We start from the raw sequence: 8,800 nt of genomic DNA, 5'->3' as shown, positions 1-8,800 counted from the left end.
CGGGAGCGCGCTTTGCAGCAGGTTTTTCCCGGCGCTTCTAGTTGATTTCTCGGTAAAAGAAGTCCTATAATCATGTCGAGGTTGTAACATTCAGTTTAATCGGCAACTGTTTACAAAATTGTAAAATAAAACAAACAGCGTAAGAAGACCTCGTTTATTTATTTTTATTTTACAATTTTGTAAACAGCAGCCGAAATAAACTGACTGTTACAACATTGACATGATTATGAGTTGTTTTACAGAGAAATCAATTAGAAGCGTCGGGAAAATGGCTGCAAAGCGCGTTCCCGACACAGGGGAAACAGATTTTCACGGGGGAACAGAATTGCGCACAACCCTACGAAAAGACGGCGGCCGTACAATCCATAGACATATATATTATGTCTATGGTACAATCCATCCGGAGACTCCGCCAACGACGCCATCTTCTTCGCCAGACATGAGGTCGATGGTGGCGGACTTCCAGAGTTCCACTTCCACATCCGCCTGCACACTCTGCCTCGATTCCAGCAGCTGTAAAAAAAAAACGAAAAAAAAAAACAATGAATCAGTACTATGCAATGGGATGCACTGCGTATGGACACAACATATCAATCAATGCACCTGAAAAATAGTCACCAAATAAAGTCTTACCCTCTTTCTTCTAGCTCGACTCCGAGCTGAACTCTTGGCAGCTTCAGCTCCTGCGTACCATCTCATAATACGTCTTACAAGCGGCTGGAAAACCATTAAATGAGAGTGGTATGAATAAAAATCAAACGCAAGTCACAATAACAAGGAAGGAGAAAACAGTAAAACAAAGTCACTTACACACAATGTCGTCTTTATCAACATCGTGTAAATTGGACTTGCAGTTATTGCTCAGAGCAAATAGGAGGTCACCGCCTCATTATGAGGCGTGCTTAGTCTGTGAAAACAAAATGTACAGTTATGATCGGTATCTATTTCCTTTTACCGCAGAATGAAAGCATATTCTTTAAATCTTACCCTTGCTCCGGTTCATAACGCCTGCAATTTGTCTCCGAGTTGTGAAGACCGCGTCCTGCTTACTGTGAATCACAAAAATACACTTTAATAAAGCTTGTTCTTGCAAGTTGAAGGCGAGTTGAAGGCGAGACGTCGTCCAGCCATTGATCACTTACCAGCAGTTGTGGTTTTATTTCATCTTCAGGCTCAGAAGAGGACATGAACACAGTAGCGGAGCGCTCAGCACGTTTTTTTTTTTTTTCTTCTTCTTCTTCTTCGTCGTCTTTGTCTTCTTCTTCTCTTCTATCATGGCGGATCGCAAGCAACTTTAAGGTGCATACCGCCACCTACTGTTAATGAGTGTGTAGCAACACTGTTTTACATCTATTAAATTCTATTTGTTAATTTTGTACTCTGAAGATAATAAATAATAAATAAATAATGCTTTCCTTAATCTATAAATATCCTTTATATTACCTTTATTTCCCAATAATCCTTTAAGACACCATTCTTGGCATGTCCTTTTATTCCCAACAAGTTTGTAAAATTGTTGAAGTTACATTTTCATCCATACTACTTTTAATTTTCATCCAATATACTAAACCTAATTTCATTCTTCTGAATTCCAGTGGAGTTTCTCCAGTCTCTACAAAGTAGGGCTTTACGTATATGCACAGGAGCAGTGAAAACACCTATCAACGCTCTTTTAGTAATCTATCTATTCTTTGTAATGTTGTTTTAGCTGCTGCTCCATAAATAAAACTGCCATAATGTATTATTGATCTCATGAGAGCCTTATATATGTTTAATAATGATTGTCTATCTGCACCCCCAATTATTTCCAGCCACAGCCTTCGGTAAATTTATAACTTCTAACTAAATAACACACTTTACGAAGCGATCAGTCCACAAGTGAAAAACCAGGAGACTTGTTGATGAAACCTCTGGCCATGATGCTTTTGTCATGGCAATCAACTTTCAAGATTTCTGACAATGCCATCACATCACTTCTTCTGTGCATCAAGTCTGTGAAATGTGGCTCTGTCTTGCTAAAGGCAAAACCTCCCCCTGCAACACTAATTTGCGTTTGTATAGCTCACAGCATTTTCATTTACATGTTAAAGCCTCCCCTAGAATTAGGAGGAGGGGGGGTCATGGGGGGACAACTGCCACGTCAATTTCTGACAATTCATGGCAGTTTTCGGTGTTGACTGCAAATTACCGTGAACCAGCCGTTAACCTGAACTTCCACGACAATCTACAGTGCCGCATAGTGACGGAAATCACACTTTTCATGCAGTGCAAAGTCTCTGCACTTCGGTAGACTGGCCGCTGCAGGTGTGTCAGTGAGTTTCCATGACGACGGAACTCTGAGGGCCAGAGGGAGAGGATCAATTGAGATACAATGGCAGCTTTGAACGCTCACCGCAGTTGCTGTGATTAATGTAGGAATCTGAAATTCGCACAGTCACTTCCTCTTGACATTTAAAATTTTTCAAGTGACTTTCAGTTATGTGTCATTTTTCTATCCCATTTTGGATTTCACATGCTTTCCTATTGGGCCTTTGCTTCCAACAGGACCTGGCATGATGCCCAGACACGACCCAATTGGCCAATACAGCACCACCCACCTGTGGGAAATGGCGCTACTGACCATTTTGGTCAAATATTGAGTTCTGGGCCCAGATGTGGTGAGGCTGAGTTGCTAAAGGAGGCCAATCTGACCCATGAACTTTGGTGACGTTTGGCGACATTAAGTATTGGCACCCCTATTTGAGGCACTTCCCAGTACAGGATTTGGACCAAACTGACAGAGTACAATCACCCGGTGATCCTGAGCACAACCATTTTAGCGGCTAATGGTTAGCATGTTGCTAATTGGAAGTAGCTCTAGGAAGCTCGGAAAAACTTCTGCTTTACAGAGTCTGTACCTCCTTTATACAGAATGCTCCACAATAAGTTTGGGCCTCGTCATGTAAAGCATCTCCAAGTTAGGAGGTGTCAAACATCCAATGCTTTTTCAATGGGGGCGAAACCCCCTTATACTCCCTAGAAATGCAGGCCCACAATATGGCTACAGTATATTCAAGTTTGAAATTCTACTTCTGCTTTGTTAAACGATTCAGTGTTTAGAATGAGTTAGGAAATGTTTGGTGCCTTTCCCTCAGTTTTTTCTTCTTCTAATCATTCAGCTATTGTTCTTTCATGTTCAAATTCTTCAACTCTTTCAAATTCTTCAACTTTTTCAACTTCTTCAATGCTTTTCAGCTATTTTTTCTCTTCTTCAAAGATCTTCTGCATCTTTTGCTTAATCATTCAGCTATCTGCATTCACAGTGCATTTTCGCAGGAAATGCAAATTTTTCTAGTTACTGTGAATGCAGTAGGCATTCACAGTTCTTGAGATCCTGTTTCTCTTTATTCTTTATTACTGTGAATGCAGTAGGCATTCACAGTTCTTGAGATCCTGTTTCTCTTTATTACTGTGAATGCAGTAGGCATTCACAGTTCTTGAGATCCTGTTTCTCTTTATTACTGTGAATGCAGTAGGCATTCACAGTTATTGAGATCCTCTTTCGCGTTTTTACTGTTTAAAGTTTGATTCGCTTCTCCTCCTACAGTTTTTGTCCGATTTCAACCATTCAACTTTTAAAACTATTCAGCTTCTTCTCTAGAATCGATGGCTATATCTTTTTGTACTTTTAACTTTTCAACTTTTTAAAATTTTCAGCTTTTTCTGCAAATTTCCTGCTTTTTTTTCTCCCATAGGAAATGAATGTAATTCACTAAAATTCCGCTCATTTCAGCTGCTTTTTGACAGCTTACTGCTTCAGCCTACTTTCAGCTAGAAACGCCATTCAACTTTTAAAATGTAGTGATATCTTTCAGCTATTATGGTCTATTTCAGCTTTTTCATATCTTTTACCATTTTCATATAGTACCTCCTTAAAATACTTTTGGCTTTTCAAGAAATTCAGCAAATAACATGCGTTGCTATGGTCGTCAAGGAGGCAGTTATAGAGTGCGCACTCTAGAAATTCAACAAATTCTTCTTCTCCGAACAACTTCTTCTCACTCGCTCAATTTTTAACCTATCCACATGAATTATACATCAAAACGTATGAATTTTTGTCTGGATTCAGGAAATGTAACCGTCATTGGTGTAGCATTTATAGATTTTTCGCAAATCACCTCAGAGCGACACAAACCCGAAACCTCCCCCATTCATTTTCCTATGGAGCGGTTTTGAAAAATGACGTCTGAAAATCCAAAACATCACACGTTTTCGCACCGTCGCTACTCCTAAACCGTTTGATATACAGGCATGACACTTTCACATATGAATGTCCCAACCCTTCTGGCACTCACAAAAAAGGAATTTTGTGGATAACTGTTACGGTTTTTCCGCAGGAACAATTTGTTCGGGAAGTAGCGAATTTGCAAAATCCTGAAGACGCTTTGGACCTCCATCACCCCAAATGATCCACTTTTTTACATCGTCGCTGTGCCTACACCGATTTTTGTACAAACATAAAAATGAGCAACATAGTCCTCAAAAGCCTGCTGATACTCACAGTGAAATAATTGTTTTGATATCTCTTATACTTTTTCAGCTAGAGCGATTTGTTCGGGACTGTTTTTAGAGGATTTTGGAAATTCCTTAAAAAAACCCTTTAGATCATAATTTTTTTACGCCTTTATTAAACTTTTTCCAGCAAAAAACGATAGCTTTTCTTCTTCCCCTATCCGTTACGAACTATACGCAGAAAAAATTACGTCTCTACCATTTAGGGATCAGGAGATATGAAGCGTTATTCGGGGCAAAGTTCTCCATTATAATCCAATGGGACTTATTGTGAGCAAAGTCTCTGCACTTCGGTAGACTGGCCGCTGCAGGTGTGTGAGTGAGTTTCCATGACGACGGAACTCTGAGGGCCAGAGGGAGTAGCCTCGTGAGACCATCCTGATCTCGCGAGCTTTCAAGGTTTCACTCGCAGATCAGTCTGGCTACTCTCCGTTAAAGAAAATTTGGAGCCGTTCACCAAACGAACGTCCAATCAGCGTTGGCTTTGAGGCGGGTTGAGGTGTGACGCAACGAGAAGATCGACAGTTCAGTCTAAAGAACATGGCGGCTTCAGCCGATGAAACTAGCGTTAGCGTGGCTATCGAGCAAGTTTTATCGGCATTACAGAGTATTTCTTTGCTGAGCTAACAAGCCTTTACCTGCAGCAGCAAGAGTAGCTTGGCTTGTGGTTGTGTTTTTGTCAACAGAGCGACGACGAAGCATGTTGACGAGCACGTCAAATGCTTCGTTGATCTGATTGGTTTATTTGGCTTTTCTATCACCAACATAGGCCAATCAGCTAACCAGTATTTTCGCCCCTTCCCAAAATTACTTCAACAGAAGGTTTCCAGATGGAAATGCGAAGCAAATCTATCTGGCGGCGTCAGGTTACAGAGGGAGAGGATCAATTGAGATAGAATGGCAACTTTCGACGCTCACCGCAGTTGCTGTGATTAATGTAGGAATCTGAAATTCGCACAGTCACTTCCTCTTGACATTTTAAAATTTTCAAGTGACTTTCAGCTATGTGTCCACTTTTCTGTCCAATTTTGGATTTTCACATGCTTTCCTATTGGGCCTTTGCTTCCAACAGGACCTGGCATGATGCCCAGACACGACCCAATTGGCCAATACAGCACCACCCACCTTGTGGGAAATGGCGCTACTGACCATTTTGCTCAAATGTTGAGTTCTGGGCCCAGATGTGGTGAGGCTGAGTTGCTAAAGGAGGCCAATCTGACCCATGAACTTTGGTCACGTTTGGTGACATTAAGTATTGGCACCCTATTTGAGGCACTTCCCAGTACAGGATTTGGACCAAACTGACAGAGTACAATCACCCGGTGATCCTGAGCACAACCATGTTAGCGGCTAATGGTTAGCATGTTGCTAATTGGAAGTAGCTCTAGGAAGCTCGGACAAACTTCTGCTTTACAGAGTCTGTACCTCCTTTATACAGAATGCTCCACAATAAGTTTGGGCCTCGTCACGTAAAGCATCTCCAAGTTAGGAGGTGTCAAACATCCAATGCTTTTCAATGGGGGCGAAACCCCTAATACTCCCTAGAAATGCAGGCCCACATATGGCTACAGTATATTCAAGTTTGAAATTCTACTTATGCTTTGTTAAACGATTCAGTGATTAGAATGAGTTAGGAAATGTTTGGTGCCTTTCCCTCAGCTTTTTCTTCTTCTAATCATTCAGCTATTGTTCTTTCATGTTCAAATTCTTCAACTCTTTCAAATTCTTCAACTTTTTCAACTTCTTCAACTTTTTCAACTTCTTCATTGCTTTTCAGCTATTTTTTCCCTTCTTCAAAGATCTTCTGCATCTTTGCTCAATCATTCAGCTATCTGCATTCACAGTGCATTTTCGCAGGAAATGCAAATTTTTCTAGTTCTTTATTATTATTATTATTATTCCTGTTTATTCTTCCAAATGCGTTTTTACTGTTTAAACTTTGCTTCGCTTCTCCTCCTACAATTTTCTCCGATTTCAACCATTCAACTTTTAAACTATTCAGCTTCTTCTGGAATGGATGGCTATGTCTTTTTGTACTTTTAACTCTTCAACTTTTTTAAAATATTCAGCTTTTTCTGCAAATTTTCAGCTTTTTTTCTCCCATAGGAAATGAATGTAATTCACTAAAATTCCGCTCATTTCAGCTGCTTTTTGACAGCTTACTGCTTCAGCCTACTTTCAGCTAGAAACGCCATTCAACTTTTAAAATGTAGTGATATCTTTCAGCTATTATGGTCTATTTCAGCTTTTTCATATCTTTTACCATTTTCATATAGTACCTCCTTAAAATAATTTTGGCTTTTCAAGAAATTCAGCAAATAACATGCGTTGCTATGGTCGTCAAGGAGGCAGTTATAGAGTGCGCACTCTAGAAATTCAACAAATTCTTCTTCTCCGAACAAATTTTTCTCACTCGCTCAATTTTCAACCTATCCACATGAATTTATACATCAAAACGTAGGAATTTTTGTCTGGATTCAGGAAATGTAACCGTCATTGGTGTAGCATTTATAGATTTTTCGCAAATCACCTCAGAGCGACACAAACCCGAAACTTCCCCCATTCATTTCCTATGGAGCGGTTTTGAAAAATGACGTCTGAAAATCCAAAACATCACACGTTTTCACATCGTCGCTACTCCTAAACTGTTTGATGTACAGGCATGAGACTTTCACATATGAATGTCCCAACCCTTCTGGCACTCACAAAAAAGGAATTTTGTGGATAACTGTTACGGTTTTTCCGCAGGAACAATTTGTTCGGGAGTAGCAAATTTGCAAAATCCTGAAGACGCTTTGGACCTCAATCACCCCAAATGATCCACTTTTTACATCGTCGCTGTGCCTACACCGATTTTTGTACAAACATAAAAATGAGCAACATAGTCCTCAAAAGCCTGCTGATACTCACAGTGAAATAATTGTTTTGATATCTCTTATACTTTTTAACCTAGAGCGATTTGTTCGGGACTGTTTTTAGAGGATTTTGGAAATTCCTTAAAAAAAAACTTTAGATCATAATTTTTTACGCCTTTATTAAACTTTTTCCAGCAAAAAACGATAGCTTTTCTTCTTCCCCTATCCGTTACGAACTAAACGCAGAAAAAATTACGTCTCTACCATTTAGGGATCAGAGATATGAAGCGTTGTTCGGGGCAAAGTTCTCCATTATAATCCAATGGGACTTATTGTGAGCAAAGTCTCTGCACTTTGGTAGACTGGCCGCTGCAGGTGTGTCAGTGAGTTTCCATGACGACGGAACTCTGAGGGCCAGAGGGAGAGGATCAATTGAGATACAATGGCAACTTTCGACGCTCACCGCAGTTGCTGTGATTAATGTAGGAATCTGAAATTCGCACAGTCACTTCCTCTTGACATTTTAAAATTTTCAAGTGACTTTCAGCGATATGTCACTTTTCTGTCCCATTTTGGATTTCACATGCTTTCCTATTGGGCCTTTGCTTTCAACAGGACCTGGCATGATGCCCAGACACGACCCAATTGGCCAATACAGCACCACCCACCTGTGGGAAATGGCGCTACTGACCATTTTGGTCAAATATTGAGTTCTGGGCCCAGATGTGGTGAGGCTGAGTTGCTAAAGGAGGCCAATCTGACCCATGAACTTTGGTGACATTTGGCGACATTAAGTATTGGCACCCCTATTTGAGGCACTTCCCCGTACAGGATTTGGAACAAACTGACAGAGTACAATCACCAGGTGATCCTGAGCACAACCATGTTAGCGGCTATAATGGTTAGCATGCTTGACTAATTGGCAAGTAGCTCTAGAAGCTCGGACAAACTTCTGCTTTACAGAGTCGTACCTCCTTTATACAGAATGCTCCACAATAAGTTTGGGCCTCGTCACGTAAAGCATCTCCAAGTTAGGAGGTGTCAAACATCCAATGCTTTTCAATAGGGGCGAAACCCCTTATACTCCCTAGAATGCAGGCCCACATATGGCTACAGTACATTCAAGTTTGAAATTTACTTCTGCTTTGTTAAACGATATCAGTGTTTAGAATGAGTTTAGGAAATGTTTGGTGCCTTTCCTCCCTCAGTTTTTTTCTTTTCTAATCATTCAGCTATTTCCTTTCATTCAGTTCAAATTCTTCAACTTTTCCAACTTCTTCAATGCTTTTCAGCTATTTTTTTACTCTTCTTCAAAGATCTCTGCATCTTTTGCTCAATCATTCAGCCATCTGCATTCACAGTGCATTTCGCAGGGAATGCAATTTTTCTAGTTA

General features: G+C 40.3%; 1 long non-coding RNA gene and 1 pseudogene across 1 annotated transcript; one reads left to right on the top strand and one right to left on the bottom strand.

Annotated features, from left to right (window-relative positions):
- Nucleotides 1–281: 281 nt before the first annotated feature.
- On the bottom strand, nt 282–1,259 carry LOC118556635. Its single transcript, XR_004927258.1, has 4 exons — nt 988–1,259; nt 811–907; nt 634–717; nt 282–513 (listed from the first exon to the last, which is right to left on the bottom strand). It is a non-coding gene; the product is annotated as an uncharacterized LOC118556635 (long non-coding RNA).
- A 1,112-nt stretch (nt 1,260–2,371) lies between these two features.
- LOC118567276 overlaps nt 2,372–8,800 on the top strand; it is a 12,549-nt pseudogene continuing 6,120 nt past the window's right edge.

The sequence above is a fragment of the Fundulus heteroclitus genome, chromosome 20 (genome assembly GCF_011125445.2).
Source record: "Fundulus heteroclitus isolate FHET01 chromosome 20, MU-UCD_Fhet_4.1, whole genome shotgun sequence".
In the NCBI taxonomy this organism is placed as follows: domain Eukaryota; kingdom Metazoa; phylum Chordata; class Actinopteri; order Cyprinodontiformes; family Fundulidae; genus Fundulus; species Fundulus heteroclitus.
This window is presented reverse-complemented; position numbering and strand designations above follow the sequence as displayed.